We start from the raw sequence: 15870 nt of genomic DNA, 5'->3' as shown, positions 1-15870 counted from the left end.
GTGTTAACGCGTTCCAGTGTTAACGTGTTCCCATGTTAACGTGTTCCTCTGTTAACGTGTTCCAGTGTTAACGTGTTCCCGTGTTAACGTGTTCCCGTGTTAACGTGTTCCCATGTTAACGTGTTCCTGTGTTAACGTGTTCCCATGTTTACGTGTCCCCGTGTTAACGTGTTTCAGTATTAACGTGTTCCCATGTTTACGTGTTCCCGTCTTAACGTTAGTGTTCCCATGTTTACGTGTTAACGTGTTCCCGTGTTAACGTGTTCCTGTGTTAACGTGTTCCCATGTTTACGTGTTCTCATATTAATATGTTCCAGTATTAACGTGTTCCCGTGTTAACGTGTTCCAGTGTTAACGTGTTCCCATGTTTACGTGTTTCCGTGTTAACGTCTTCCCATGTTTACGTGTTCCCATGTTAACGTGTTCCCTTGTTAACGTGTTCCCATGTTTACGTGTTCCCGTGTTAACGTGTTCCCATGTTTACGTTTTCCCGTGTTAACGTGTTCCAGTGTTAACGTGTTCCAATGTTAAAGTGTCCCCGTGTTAATGTGTTCCAGTGTTAACGTGTACCCATGTTTACGTGTTCCCGTGTTAACGTGTTCCAGTGTTAACGTGTTCCCATGTTTACGTGTTAACGTGTTTTAGTGTTAAAGTGTTCCCATGTTAACCTGTTCCCGTGTTAACGTGTTCCCATGTTTACGTGTTCCCATGTTAACGTGTTCCCATGTTTACATGTTAACGTGTTCCAGTGTTAACGTGTTCCCATGTTAACGTGTTAACGTGTTCCTGTGTTAACGTGTTCCCGTGTTAACGTGTTCCAGTGTTAAAGTGTTTCCGTGTTAACATTTTCCAGTGTTAACGTGTTCCCATGTTAACGTGTTCCTGTGTTAACGTGTTCCCGTGCTAACGTGTTCCAGTGTTAACGTGTCCCAGTGTTGACGTGTTCCCGTGTTTACGTGTTCCCGTGTTAACGTGTTCCCATGTTAACGTGTTCCCATATTTACGTGTCCCCGTGCTAACGTGTTCCCATGTTTTCGTGTTCCCATGTTTTCGTGTTCCCGTGTTAACGTGTTCCAGTGTTCCCGTTTTAACGTGTTCCAGTGTTAATGTGTTTACGTGTTCCCGTGTGTAGGCGTTCCCGTGTTAACGTGTTCCAGTGTTAACGTGTTCCCATATTTACGTGTTCCCGTGTTAACGTGTTCCCATGTTTACGGGTTTCCGTGTAAACGTGTTCCCATATTTACGTGTTCCCATGTTAACGTGTTCCCATGTTTACGTGTTCCCGTGTTAACGTTTACGTGTTAACGTGTTCCCATTTTTACGTGTTCTCATATTAACGTGTTCCTGCGTTAACGTGTTCTCATGTTTATGTGTTACCGTGTTAACGTGTTCCAGTGTTAACGTTTTCCAGTGTTAACGCGTTCCCGAGTTAACGTGTTCCAGTGTTAACGTGTTCCCATGTCAACGTGTTCCTCTGTTAATGTGTTCCCGTGTTAACGTGTTCCCGTGTTAACGTGTTCCCATGTTAACGTGTTCCCATGTTTACGTGTCCCCGTGTTAACGTGTTCCAGTATTAACGTGTTCCCATGTTTACGTGTTCCCGTGTTTACGTGTTCCGTGTTAACGTGTTCCTGTGTTAACATGTTTCCGTGTTCCCGTGTTAACGTGTTCCAGTGTTAACGTGTTCCCATGTTTACGTTTTTCCTTGTTAACGTGTTCCCATGTTTACGTGTTCCCGTGTTAACGTGTTCCCGTGTTAACGTGTTCCCATGTTTACGTGTTCCCGTGTTAACGTGTTCCCATGTTTACGTGTTCCCATGTTTACGTGTTCCAGTGTTAAAGGTGTTCCCTGTCGTTAACGTGTGCCCATGTTTACGTGTCCCCGTGATAACTGTTTGTTCCCGTGTTAACGTGTTCCCATGTTTCCGTGTTCCAGTGTTAACGTGATTACGTGTTTCCAGTGTTAACGTGTTCCCCCATGTTTATTGTGTTCCGTGATTACGTGTTCCCAGTGTTAACGTGTTCCCATATTTACGTGTCCCCGTGTTAACATGTTCCAGTGTTAACGTGTTCCCATGTTTACGTGTTCCCGTGTTAACGTGTTCCAGTGTTAAAGTGTTCCCATGTTTAGGTGTTCCGTCTTAACGTGTTCCATTGTTGAAGTGTTCCCATGTTAACGTGTTCCCGTGTTAACGTGTTCCCATGTTTACGTGTTCCCATGTTAACGTGTTCCCATGTTTACTTGTTCCCGTGTTAACATGTTCCAGTGGTAACGTGTTCCCATGTTTACGTGTTCCCGTGTTAACGTGTTACCATGTTTTCGTGTTAACGTGTTCCAGTGTTAACGTGTTCCCATGTTTACGTGTTCCCATGTTTATGTGTTACCGTGTTCCAGTGTTAACGTGTTCCCATGTTTACGTGTTCCCGTGTTAACGTGTTCCCATGTTTACATGTTCCCGTGTTAACGTGTTCCTGTGTTAACGTGTTCCTATGTTAACGTGTTCCGGTGTTAACGTGTGCCCATGTTTACGTGTTCCCATTTAACGTGTTACCATGTTTACGTGTTCCCATGTTAACGTGTTCAAGTGTTGACATGTTCCTGTGTTAACGTGTTCCCATGTTTACGTGTTCCCTTGTTAACGTGTTTTAGTGTTAACGTGTTCTCATATTTGTGTTCCCGTGTTAACGTGTTCCAGTGTTAACGTGTTCCAGTGTTAACGTGCTCCAGTTTGAACGTGTTCCCATGTTTACGTGTTCCAGTGTTAACGTGTTCCAGTGTTAACGTATTCCCATGTTAACGTGTTCCCGTGTTAACGAGTTCCCATGTTTACATGTTCCCGTATTAACCTTTTCCAGTGTTAACGTGTTTACGTGTTCCCATGTTAACGTGTTCCAGTGTTAACGTGTTCCCATGTTTACATGTCCCCCGTGTTAACATGTTCCAGTGTTAACGTGTTCCCATGTTTACGTGTTCCCGTGTTAACGTGTTCCAGTGTTAAAGTGTTCCCATGTTTACGTGTTCCCGTGTTAACGTGTTCCAGTGTTAACGTGTTCCCATGTTAACGTTCCAGTCTTAACGTTTTCCCATGTTTACGTGTTCCAGTGTTTACGTGTTCCCGTGTCAACGTGTTCCAGTGTTAACGTGTTCCCATGTTTACGTGTTTACGTGTTTCCGTGTTAACGTGTTCCAGTGTTAACGTGTTCCCATGTTTACGTGTCCCCGTGTTAACATGTTCCAGTGTTAACGTGTTCCCATGTTTACGTGTTCCCGTGTTAACGTGTTCCAATGTTAAAGTGTTCCCATGTTTACGTGTCCCCGTGTTAACATGTTCCAGTGTTAACGTGTTCCCATGTTTACGTGTTCCCGTGTAAACGTGTTCCAATGTTAAAGTGTTCCCATGTTTACGTGTTAACGTGTTCCCATGTTAACGTGTTCCCATGTTTACGTGTTCCCATGTTAACGTGTTCCTGTGTTAACTTGTTCCCATTTTTACGTGTTCCCGTGTTAACGTGTTCCAGTGTTAACGTGTTCCCATGTTTACGTGTTCCCTTGTTAACGTGTTCCCATGTTTACGTGTTCCCGTGTTAAGGTGTTCCTGCGTTAACTTGTTCCCATGTTTACGTGTTCCCGTGTTAACGTGTTCCAGTGTTAACGTGTTCCCATGTTTACGTGTTCCAGTGTTAACGTGTTTACGTGTTCCCGTGTCAACGTGTTCCAGTGTTAACGTGTTCCCATGTTTACGTGTTCCCGTGTTTACGTGTTCCCGTGTTAACGTTCCAGTGTTAACGTGTTCCCATGTTAACGTGTTCCCGTGTTAACGTGTTCCCATGTTTACGTGTTCACATGTTAACGTGTTCCTGTGTTAACGTGTTCTCATGTTTACGTGTTCCCGTGTTAACATGTTCCAGTGTTAACGTGTTCCCATGTTTACGTGTTCCCGTGTTAAGGTGTTCCCATGTTTTCGTGTTCCCGTGTTAACGTGTTCCAGTGTTAACGTGTTCCCATGTTTATGTGTTCCCATGTTACCGTGTTCCAGTGTTAACGTGTTCCCATGTTTACGTGTTCCCGTGTTAACGTGTTCCCATGTTTACATGTTCCCGTGTTAACGTCTTCCTGTGTTAACGTGTTCCTATGTTAACGTGTTCCGGTGTTAACGTGTGCCCATGTTTACGTGTTCCCATGTTAACGTGTTACCATGTTTACGTGTTCCCATGTTAACGTGTTCCAGTGTTGACATGTTCTTGTGTTAACGTGTTCCCATGTTAACGTGTTGCTGTGTTAACGTGTTGCCGTGTTAACGTGTTCCCATGTTTACGTGTTCCCGTGTTAACGTTTTCCAGTGTTAACGTGTTCCCATGCTTATGTGTTAATGTGTTCCAGCGTTAATGTGTTCCCATATTAACGTGTTCCAGTGTTAACGTGTTCCCATGTTAACGTGTTTTAGTGTTAACGTGTTCCCATTTTAACGTTCCTGTGTTAACATGTTCCCATGTTTACGTGTTCCTGTGTTAACGTGTTCCAGTGTTAACGTGTTCCAGTGTTGACATGTTCCTGTGTTAACGTGTTCCCATGTTTACGTGTTGCCGTGTTAACGTGTTTTAGTGTTAACGTGTTCCCATGTTTACGTGTTCCCGTGTTAACGTGCTCCAGTTTGAACGTGTTCCCATGTTTACGTGTTCCAGTGTTAACGTGTTCCAGTGTTAACGTATTCCCATGTTAACGTGTTCCCGTGTTAACGTGTTCCCATGTTTACATGTTCCCGTGTTAACCTGTTCCAGTGTTAACGTGTTCCCGTGTTAATGTGTTCCCATGTTAACGTGTTCCAGTGTTAACGTGTTCCCATGTTTACGTGTTCCCGTGTTAACGTGTTCCCATGTTAACGTTTCCCTTGTTAAAGTGTTCCAGTGTTATCTTAACGTGTTCCCGTGTTCACGTGTTCCCATCCCGTGTTAACGTGTTCCAGTGTTACCGTGTTCCCATGTTTACGTGTTCCTGTGTTAACGTGTTCCAATGTTAACGTTTTCCCATGTTTACGTGTTCCCGTGTTAACGCGTTCCAGTGTTAACGTGTTCCCATGTTTACCTGTTCCCGTGTTAACGTGTTCCCATTTTAACGTGTTAACGTGTTCCCATGTTTACGTGTTCCCGTGTTAATGTGTTCCAGTGTTAACTTGTTCCCATGTTTACGTGTTCCCGTGTTAACGTGTTCCAGTGTTAACGTGTTCCGATGCTTATGTGTTCCCGTGTTAACGTGTTCCAGTGTTAATATGTTCCCATGTTAACGTGTTCCCGTGTGAACGTGTTCCCATGTTAACGTTCCCGTGTTAACGTGTTCCAATGTTAACGTTCCCATGTTTACGTCTTCCCGTGTTAACTTGTTCCTGTATTTACGTGTTCCATTTTATGTTTTGACTATTGAAGTCTCCTACTATCATATCCTCTTTATTGTTTATAATAGTTTTCATTTCATCTTATCGTCGTCGTCTTATCGTCGAACATGAAGAAGTTTTATCCAATTGGTACTGCGAATTTCTCTAATCCAATCAAATTTGGATTGCAGTTTGACAAACTCTGGCCGACTTCACAAGAGTTGATTGTCACTGGTGAGGACAAGATCAAGAATGTTTCTCCCTTGTCAGTTTTATAGTTAATTGTTCTAGAAAAGCATTTTCTATCAGTTCCATTAGTCTCAGTCCCCTGTTAACATGTTAACGTGTTCCAATGTTTATGTGTTAACGTGTTCCCATGTTTACGTGTTAACGTGTTCCCGTGTTAACGTTTTCCAGTGTTAACGTGTTCCCATGTTCACGTGTTCCTGTGTTAACGTGTTCCTGTGTTAACGTGTTCCCGTGTTGTTCCAGTGTTAACGTGTTCCCGTGTTTACGTGTTAACGTGTTCCCATTTTTACGTGTTCCCATGTTTACGTGTCCGCGTGTTAACGTGTTCCAGTGTTAACGTGTTCCCAGGTTTACGTGTTCCCGTGTTAACGTGTTCCAGTGTTAACGTGTTCCCGTGTTTACGTGTTCCAGTGTTTACCTGTTCCCGTGTTTACGTGTTCCCGTATTAACGTGTTCCAGTGTTAACGTGTTCCCATATATACGTGTTCCCGTGTTAACGTGTTCCCATGTTTACATGTTCCCGTGTTAACGTGTTCCTGTGTAAACGTGTTCCCGTGTTAACGTGTTCCCATGTTTACATGTTCCCGTGTTAACGCTCCCGTGTTAACGTACTCCCATGTTTACGTGTTAACGTGTTCCCATGTTTACGTGTCAACGTGTTCCAGTGTTAAAGCGTTCGTGTTAACGTGTTCCCATGTTAACGTGTTCCTCTCTTAACGTGTTCGTGTTAACGTGTTAACGTGTTCCTGTGTTAACGTGTTCCCATGTTAACGTGTTCCCATGTTTACGTGTCCCCGTGTTAACGTGTTCCCATGTTTACGTTTTCCCATGTTTACGTGTTCCCGTGTTAACGTGTTCCAGTGTTAACGTGTTCCCGTGTTCCCATGTTTACGTGTTTCCGTGTTAACGTGTTCCTATGTTTACGTGTTCCCGTGTTCCCATGTTTACGTGTTAATGTGTTCCAGTGTTAACGTGTTCCCATGTTAACGTGTTCCCGTGTTAACGTGTTCCCATGTTTACGTGTTCCCGTGTTAACGTGTTCCAGTGTTAACGTGTTCCCTTGTTTACGTGTTCGGGTGTTAACGTGTTCCCATGTTTACGTGTTCCCGTGTTAACGTGTTCCCATGTTTACGTGTTCCCGTGTTAACGTGTTCCATGTTAACGTGTTCCAGTGTTAACGTGTTCTCATGTTTACGTGTTCTAGTGTTAAAGTGTTTACGTGTTAGCGTGTTCCAGTGTTAACGTGTTACCATGTTTACGTGTTCCCGTGTTAACGTGTTCCCATGTTTACTTGTTCCAGTGTTAACGTGTTCCCATGTTAACGTTTTCCCGTGTTAATGTGTTCCAGTGTTAACGTGTACCCATGTTTACGTGTTCCCGTGTTAACGTGTTCCCATGTTTACGTGTTAACGTGTCCCAGTGTTAAAGTGTTCCCATGTTAACGTGTTCCCATGTTTACGTGTTAACGTGTCCCAGTGTTCCAGTGTTAACTTGTTCCCATGTTTACGTGTTCCCGTGTTAACGCTTTCCTGTGTTAACGTGTTCCATGTTTACGTGTTCCCTTGTTAAAACGTTCCCGTGTTAACGTGTTTCCCTGTTAACATTTTCCAGTGTTAACGTGTTCCCATGTTAACGTGTTCCTGTGTTAACGTGTTCCCGTGTTAACGTGTTCCAGTGTTAACGTGTCCCAGTGTTAACATGTTCCCGTGTTTACGTGTTCCCGTGTTAACGTGTTCCCATGTTAACGTGTTCCTTTGTTAACGTGTTCCCATATTTATGTGTCCCAGTCTTAACGTGTTCCCATGTTTACGTGTTCCCGTGTTAACGTGTTCCAGTGTTAAAGTGTTACCGTGTTCCCGTGTTAACGTGTTCCAGTGTTTACGTGTTCCCGTGTTTACGCGTTCCCGTGTTAACGTGTTCCAGTGTTAACGTGTTCCCATATTTACGTGTTCCCGTGTTAACGTGTTCCCATGTTTACGTGTTCCCATGTTAACGTGTTCCAGTGTTAAGGTGTTCTCATGTTTACGTGTTCTAGTGTTAAAGTGTTTACGTGTTAGCGTGTTCCAGTGTTAACGTGTTACCATGTTTACGTGTTCCCGTGTTAACGTGTTCCCATGTTTACTTGTTCCAGTGTTAACGTGTTCCCATGTTAACGTTTTCCCGTGTTAATGTGTTCCAGTGTTAACGTGTACCCATGTTTACGTGTTCCCATGTTAACGTGTTCCCATGTTTACGTGTTAACGTGTCCCAGTGTTCCAGTGTTAACTTGTTCCCATGTTTACGTGTTCCCGTGTTAACGCTTTCCTGTGTTAACGTGTTCCATGTTTACGTGTTCCCTTGTTAAAACGTTCCCGTGTTAACGTGTTTCCCTGTTAACATTTTCCAGTGTTAACGTGTTCCCATGTTAACGTGTTCCTGTGTTAACGTGTTCCCGTGTTAACGTGTTCCCATGTTAACGTGTCCCAGTGTTAACATGTTCCCGTGTTTACGTGTTCCCGTGTTAACGTGTTCCCATGTTAACGTGTTCCTTTGTTAACGTGTTCCCATATTTATGTGTCCCAGTCTTAACGTGTTCCCATGTTTACGTGTTCCCGTGTTAACGTGTTCCAGTGTTAAAGTGTTACCGTGTTCCCGTGTTAACGTGTTCCAGTGTTTACGTGTTCCCGTGTTTACGTGTTCCCGTGTTAACGTGTTCCCGTGTTAACGTGTTCCCATGTTTACGTGTCCCCGTGTTAACATGTTCCAGTGTTAACGTGTTCCCATGTTCACGTGTTCCAGTGTTAAAGTGTTCCCATGATTACGTGTCCCCGTGTTAACATGTTCCAGTGTTAACGTGTTCCCATGTTTACGTGTTCCCGTGTTAACGTGTTCCAATATTAAAGTGTTCCCATGTTTACGTGTTCCCGTGTTAACGTATTCCAGTGTTAACGTGTTCCCATGTTAACGTGTTCCTGTGTTAACGTGTTCCCATGTTTACGTGTTCCCATGTTAACGTGTTCCTGTGTTAACGTGTTCCCATTTTTACGTGTTCCCGTGTTAACGTGTTCCCATGTTTACGTGTTCCCGTGTTAACGTGTTCCCATGTTTACGTGTTCCCATGTTTACGTGTTCCCGTGTTAAGGTGTTCCTGTGTTAACGTGTTCCCATGTTTACGTGTTCCCGTGTTAACGTGTTCCAGTGTTAACGTGTTCCCGTGTTAACGTGTTCCCGTGTCAACGTGTTCCAGTGTTAACGTGTTCCCATGTTTACGTGTTCCCGTGTTTACGTGTTCCCGTGTCAACGTGTTCCAGTGTTAAAGTGTTCCCATGTTTACGTATTCCCGTGTTTACGTGTTCCCATGTTTACGTGTTCCCGTGTTAACGTGTTCCAGTGTTATTGTGTTCCCATGTTTACGTGTCCCCGTGTTAACATGTTCCAGTGTTAACGTGTTCCCATGTTTACGTGTTCCCGTGTTAACGTGTTCCAGTGTTAAAGTGTTCCCATGTTTACGTGTTCCCGTGTTAACGTGGTCCAGTGTTAACGTGTTACCATGTTAACGTGTTAACGTGTTCCCATGTTTACATGTTCCCATGTTAACGTGTTCCTTTGTTAACGTGTTCCCATGTTTACGTGTTCCTGTGTTAACATGTTCCAGTGTTAACGTGTTCCCGTGTTAACGTGTTCCTATGTTAACGTGTTCCCATTTTTTCGTGTTCCCGTGTTAACGTGTTCTAGTGTTAACGTGTTCCCATTTTTACGTGTTCCCGTGTTAACGTGTTCCCATGTTTATGTGTTCCCGTGTTAACGTGTTCCAGTGTTAACGTCTTCCCATGTTTACGTGTTAACGTGCTCCCATGTTTACATGTTCCCGTGTTAACGTCTTCCTGTGTTAACGTGTTCCTATGTTAACGTGTTCCGGTGTTAACGTGTGCCCATGTTTACCTGATCCCGTGTTAACGTGTTACCATGTTTACGTGTTCCCATTTTAACGTGTTCCAGTGTTGACATGTTCCTGTGTTAACGTGTTCCCATGTTTACGTGTTCCCGTGTTAACGTTTTAGTGTTAACGTGTTCCCATGTTTACGTGTTCCCATGTTAACGTGTTCCCGTGTTAACGTGCTCCAGTTTTAACGTGTTCCCATGTTTACGTGTTCCAGTGTTAACGTGTTCCAGTGTTAACGTATTCCCATTTTAACGTGTTCCCGTGTTAACGTGTTCCCATGTTTACGTGTTCCCGTGTTAACGTGTTCCCGTGTTAACGTGTTCCCATGTTAACGTGTTCCCGTGTTAACGTGTTCCAGTGTTAACGTGTTCCCATGTTTACGTGTTTCCGTGTTAACGTGTTCCCATGTTAACGTTTCCCGTGTTAAAGTGTTCCAGTGTTATCGTTTTCCCGTGTTAACGTGTTTCCATGTTAACGTGTTCCTGTGTTAACGTGTTCCAGTGTTAACGTGTTCCCGTGTTAACGTGTTCCAGTGTTAACGTGTTCCCGTGTTAACTTGTTCCAGTTTTAACGTGTTCCCATGTTTACGTGTTCCCGTTTTAACGTGTTCCTGTGTTAACGTGTTCCCATGTTTACGTGTTCCCGTGTTACGTTCCAGTGTTATAGTGTTCCCATGTTTACGTGTTCCCATGTTAACGTGTTCCCATTTTAACGTGTTCCCGTGTTAACGTGTTCCAATGTTTACGTGTTCCCGTGTTAATGTGTTCCAATGTTAACTAGTTCCCATGTTTACGTGTTCCCGTGTTAACGCGTTCCAGTGTTAACGTGTTCCCATGCTTACGTGTTCCCGTGTTAACGTGTTCCAGTGTTAACGTGTTCCATTGTTAACGTGTTCCCGTGTTAACGTGTTCCAGTGTTAACGTGTTCCCATGTTAACGTGTTCCCGTGTTAACGTGTTCCAGTGTTAACGTGTTCCCATGTTTATGTGTTCCCGTGTTTACTTGTTCCTGTATTAACATGTTAACGTGTTCCAGTTTATGTTTGGACTATTGAAGTCTCCTACTATCATATCCTCTTTATCGTTTATAATAGTTTTCATTTCATCTTATCGTCGTCGTCTTTTTCCTTAGGAAATCTGTAAATAACGGTGAGACGTTTAACTTTTGAACTTGTCGGTAATGTCACTATCTTCAAAGAGTAGTGTGTGTGTGTGTATATATATACTTTGCTTATCTTAATAGCATATTTAGATTGTTATCATCAAAGCTCCACCACCTCCTCCCTTGTATAAGCTTAATAGCATATTTAGATTGTTATCATCAAAGCTCCACCACCTCCCCTGCATAAGCTTAATAGCATATTTAGATTGTTATCATCAAAGCTCCACCACCACCTCCCCTGTATAAGCTTAATAGCATATTTAGATTGTTATCATCAAAGCTCCACCACCACCTCCCCTGTATAAGCTTAATAGCATATTTAGATTGTTATCATCAAAGCTGCACCACCACCTCCCCTGTATAAGCTTAATAGCATATTTAGATTGTTATCATCAAAGCTGCACCACCACCTCCCCTGTATAAGCTTAACAGCATATTTAGATTGTTATCATCAAAGCTGCACCACCACCTCCCCCGTATAAGCTTAATAGCATATTTAGATTGTTATCATCAAAGCTGCACCACCACCTCCCCTGTATAAGCTTAATAGCATATTTAGATTGTTATCATCACAGCTGCACCACCACCTCCCTTGTATAAGCGTAATATTTAGATTGTCATCATCAAAGCTCCACCACCACCTCCCCTGTATAAGCTTAATAGCATATTTAGATTGTTCTCATCAAAGCTGCACCACCACCTCCCCTGTATAAGCTTAATAGCATATTTAGATTGTTATCATCACAGCTGCACCACCACCTCCCCTGTATAAGCTTAATAGCATATTTAGATTGTTCTCATCAAAGCTGCACCACCACCTCCCTTGTATAAGCTTAATAGCATATTTAGATTGTTATCATCACAGCTGCACCACCACCTCCCCTGTATAAGCTTAATAGCATATTTAGATTGTTCTCATCAAAGCTGCACCACCACCTCCCCTGTATAAGCTTAATAGCATATTTAGATTGTTATCATCAAAGCTCCACCACCACCTCCCCTGTATAAGCTTAATAGCATATTTAGATTGTTATCATCAAAGCTCCACCACCACCTCCCCTGTATAAGCTTAATAGCATATTTAGATTGTTATCATCAAAGCTGCACCACCACCTCCCCTGTATAAGCTTAACAGCATATTTAGATTGTTATCATCAAAGCTGCACCACCACCTCCCCTGTATAAGCTTAATAGCATATTTAGATTGTTATCATCAAAGCTCCACCACCTCCCCTGTATAAGCTTAATAGCATATTTAGATTGTTATCATCAAAGCTGCACCACCACCTCCCCTGTATAAGCTTAATAGCATATTTAGATTGTTATCATCAAAGCTCCACCACCACCTCCCCTGTATAAGCTTAATAGCATATTTAGATTGTTATCATCAAAGCTGCACCACCACCTCCCCTGTATAAGCTTAATAGCATATTTAGAGTGTTATCATCACAGCTGCACCACCACCTCCCTTGTATAAGCGTAATATTTAGATTGTTATCATCAAAGCTGCACCACCACCTCCCCTGTATAAGCTTAATAGCATATTTAGATTGTTATCATCAAAGCTCCACCACCACCTCCCCTGTATAAGCTTAACAGCATATTTAGATTGTTATCATCAAAGCTGCACCACCACCTCCCCTGTATAAGCTTAATAGCATATTTAGATTGTTCTCATCAAAGCTCCACCACCACCTCCCTTGTATAAGCTTAATAGCATAATTAGATTGTTATCATCAAAGCTGCACCACCACCTCCCCTGTATAAGCTTAATAGCATATTTAGATTGTTATCATCAAAGCTCCACCACCACCTCCCCTGTATAAGCTAGATTGTTATCATCAAAGCTGCACCACCACCTCCCCTGTATAAGCTTAATAGCATATTTAGATTGTTATCATCAAAGCTGCACCACCACCTCCCCTGTATAAGCTTAACAGCATATTTAGATTGTTATCATCAAAGCTGCACCACCACCTCCCCTGTATAAGCTTAATAGCATATTTAGATTGTTATCATCAAAGCTGCACCACCACCTCCCCTGTTTAAGCTTAATAGCATATTTAGATTGTTATCATCAAAGCTCCACCACCACCTCCCCTGTATAAGCTTAATAGCATATTTAGATTGTTATCATCAAAGCTGCACCACCACCTCCCCTGTATAAGCTTAACAGCATATTTAGATTGTTATCATCAAAGCTGCACCACCACCTCCCCTGTATAAGCTTAATAGCATATTTAGATTGTTATCATCAAAGCTGCACCACCACCTCCCCTGTATAAGCTTAATAGCATATTTAGATTGTTATCATCAAAGCTGCACCACCACCTACCCTGTATAAGCTTAATAGCATATTTAGATTGTTATCATCAAAGTTCCACCACCACCTCCCTTGTATAAGCTTAAAGCATATTTAGATTGTTATCATCAAACTTCCACCACCACCTCCCTTGTATAAGCGATCTTTCGTAAATAGTTTGTATCCAGGTATTGCTAACTCAGCCATTAAATGTTCATTCTCATTATTTACCCATATTTCTGAGATTACAATAATGTTCGGTTAGTTACTAACTGCATAGGATATAAGTTCATCATATTAAGTTCACATAGAATATAAGTTCATTGCGTTTGGTGATGACGCTCCAGCCATTTGTGTATATTCAACTTATTTTCTTCTGAGTTGATTTCTAGACTGAATTTGCCATTATATTAGTGTGGATGTGCATGATGGAAGGCCAGTATGCCTGCTGATCCCTTGCCTGAATGGCCTCAGAACTGTAGCAGTTGAACCAGGCACTGGAAGATGAGGTCATCCCAGAGGAGAATAGGATAAATGCTTCTATTTCTGCAGCAGTAACCTCTGCTGTGTGTTTGGTAGAGACACAAGCATCACATAAGAGACAGCAAAATATCCAAGGAAAGTCAGAGAAGAATTATCATAAGTTATTCCATTCGGTTTTGGTGAGGTGTCAGCAGTTATGTTTGATTTACATGAGGTTTCTGGAGGGGGAAGTGCCGTGACAATAGATATGAGATTGTGGTGGTAGATATAGATATGAGAGTGTGGTAGATATAGATATGAGAGTGTGGTAGATATAGATATGAGAGTGTGGTCAGAAGAACTGATTTGCGGGTGAGATTATGTACTTACAACTTGAAGGATCAGAGTTGACACACAGATCCAGAATGTTCAGAGCATTGTCAGAGTGGTCAGGAATATGGATGGGGTAGGAGATAATTTGCTTTAGATCATTAGGAATGGAGAATGGGAGGAATTTTTCCATTCACTATGGGGAATATTGAGATCCCCTAAATAGAGGATTTTGGCTAGTGGGTGAGAGGATGTCAGTCTCATGGCAGGAGTTTAGACATTTGAAGAAAGATATGAAACTTATAGAATTATGGTTGCAGTAGGCAAAACATGCTTCCATCTCATACACCATTCTGTTCATTCTTCCACCATTTCTCTCCCTCCAGTACTCTTTCATGCTACTTCCCAATGTCACATGGGGTCTTCTCACATCAACCTCTTTATTTGTACCATCATACACTGTCCCTGTAAATTCATAGTATTTTGTTTCACCTGCTCTACCACTCCACAATTCATCCCTTTTGCATTCCCTGCAATATACCAAACCTCACATACACTCACCACATTTCTTTCTTCGATCTACTTATACCACATGCTCCTCTCAGATAGCTCATTTCCACGGTCTGGATTCTTGTCCTGTGTGACTCATTCCAGTTTCATGTTTTGGCTGCATGGCTCATTCCAGTTTCATGTTTTGGCTGCATGGGTCGAGAGGACTGTGCTGTCCCTTGATCCTACTTTCACTTCCATACTTACACCTCTACCCTTCATTATTTTGTCATGGGACGCAATGACGCTTCTACACTGTACTGCTCTCTCCCTTATCTCTCCTTCCATATCGCCAAACTTACCCAAGACACCTCTTAGATAATGGAATTTTGTTACCTAGTCCAGTCTTTTCCTCGCTATATCTATAACTCAGTTTAGTACACTTTTCTCTTTCATTCTGTAGGGTCTTGCAAAATCTATACTTTCACTGTTTCCTTTCATACACCATTAATTTACTTTTACTTGTATTTACCTTTAATTGCCTTTGCTCACATGTCATAAAACACACTTGCATCCTTCTGCAACTCCTCTTCTTTCTCAGCAAATAACACAGTATCATCTGCAATCAGGCTTGTCACTTGCAGGGTTGGAGCATTTTTACAACTACAAATGCTTTCCATTTTTTAGATTACAATTATAATTACAAATGCATCTGGGAATAGAAATTACAAAAAATCAGTTATGATTACATTTATAATTACAGTTTTCCAAATTTGGAAAAAATCATATTGGTAAAAAACACAAATTTTGCAGTGAAAGGTTGTCCTTTATTTATTTACAAACATTCTGTTTTGAAAACGAAAATAGAGATTTCAATTTAGTAGAAGTTGCAGATGATAACTATAAAGCTGGTTGTTTTGAAAACAATTCATTATTGCATTTTATCAATAACACTGAATGGAAAGAAGTGACACCAAGTTGAGCTCTGTTAGAAGTGGAAAAATTTCCCGCAATGCTCTGATGGAGCAGGTGTAGCAGTACACCCAATCACCCCTTATGCAAGGTTCTTCAGTGGTTGCAAAGTTTGGGTTACTTCTTTCCTGTATAGCACTGGATCACTTGAAAATGACTGTTCCCTCCTGTACATGTTACTTCTGTACATGTTTCTTCAACAAAAGACACTGACACTCATGCAGTCCATGGTATACTTTAGACGCATGGGAGATGTATAATTAGTGGGTTAGAGCTATGTTGATGAAATGTTGATACGTGATCACGGTTGTTCCGGCAGAATGGTTGATTCGGCAAGGTTTTGGAACCAAGAGTGCCGGGAAATCGGTGGTGTACCTGTACTAGATTCTTAAGCTCCTCAATGGAGTTCCTCAAGCAGCATTTTTCACTTCAGCTCTCTTCAGTCTTTACCTACATGACCTTCCTTAACCTTAAACAGACCACAATGTGAAGGTCCTCTGATGTTTGAATCACAGCAACCCAGCACTATACAAGCAGAAACAAACATGCAACACCATATCACCCATTTGGAGCATTAGCTCACCTAAAACAGTATGTCTGCATCTTCACAGAAGT

General features: G+C 42.2%; 1 protein-coding gene across 2 annotated transcripts in view; it reads left to right on the top strand.

Moving 5' to 3' along the window:
* The window catches only part of LOC139752011 (helicase POLQ-like), a 275342-nt gene that overhangs the window by 258959 nt on the left and 513 nt on the right, over nucleotides 1-15870 (top strand). The window lies entirely within an intron of this gene.

The sequence above is a fragment of the Panulirus ornatus genome, chromosome 12 (genome assembly GCF_036320965.1).
Source record: "Panulirus ornatus isolate Po-2019 chromosome 12, ASM3632096v1, whole genome shotgun sequence".
Taxonomy (NCBI): domain Eukaryota; kingdom Metazoa; phylum Arthropoda; class Malacostraca; order Decapoda; family Palinuridae; genus Panulirus; species Panulirus ornatus.
This window is presented reverse-complemented; position numbering and strand designations above follow the sequence as displayed.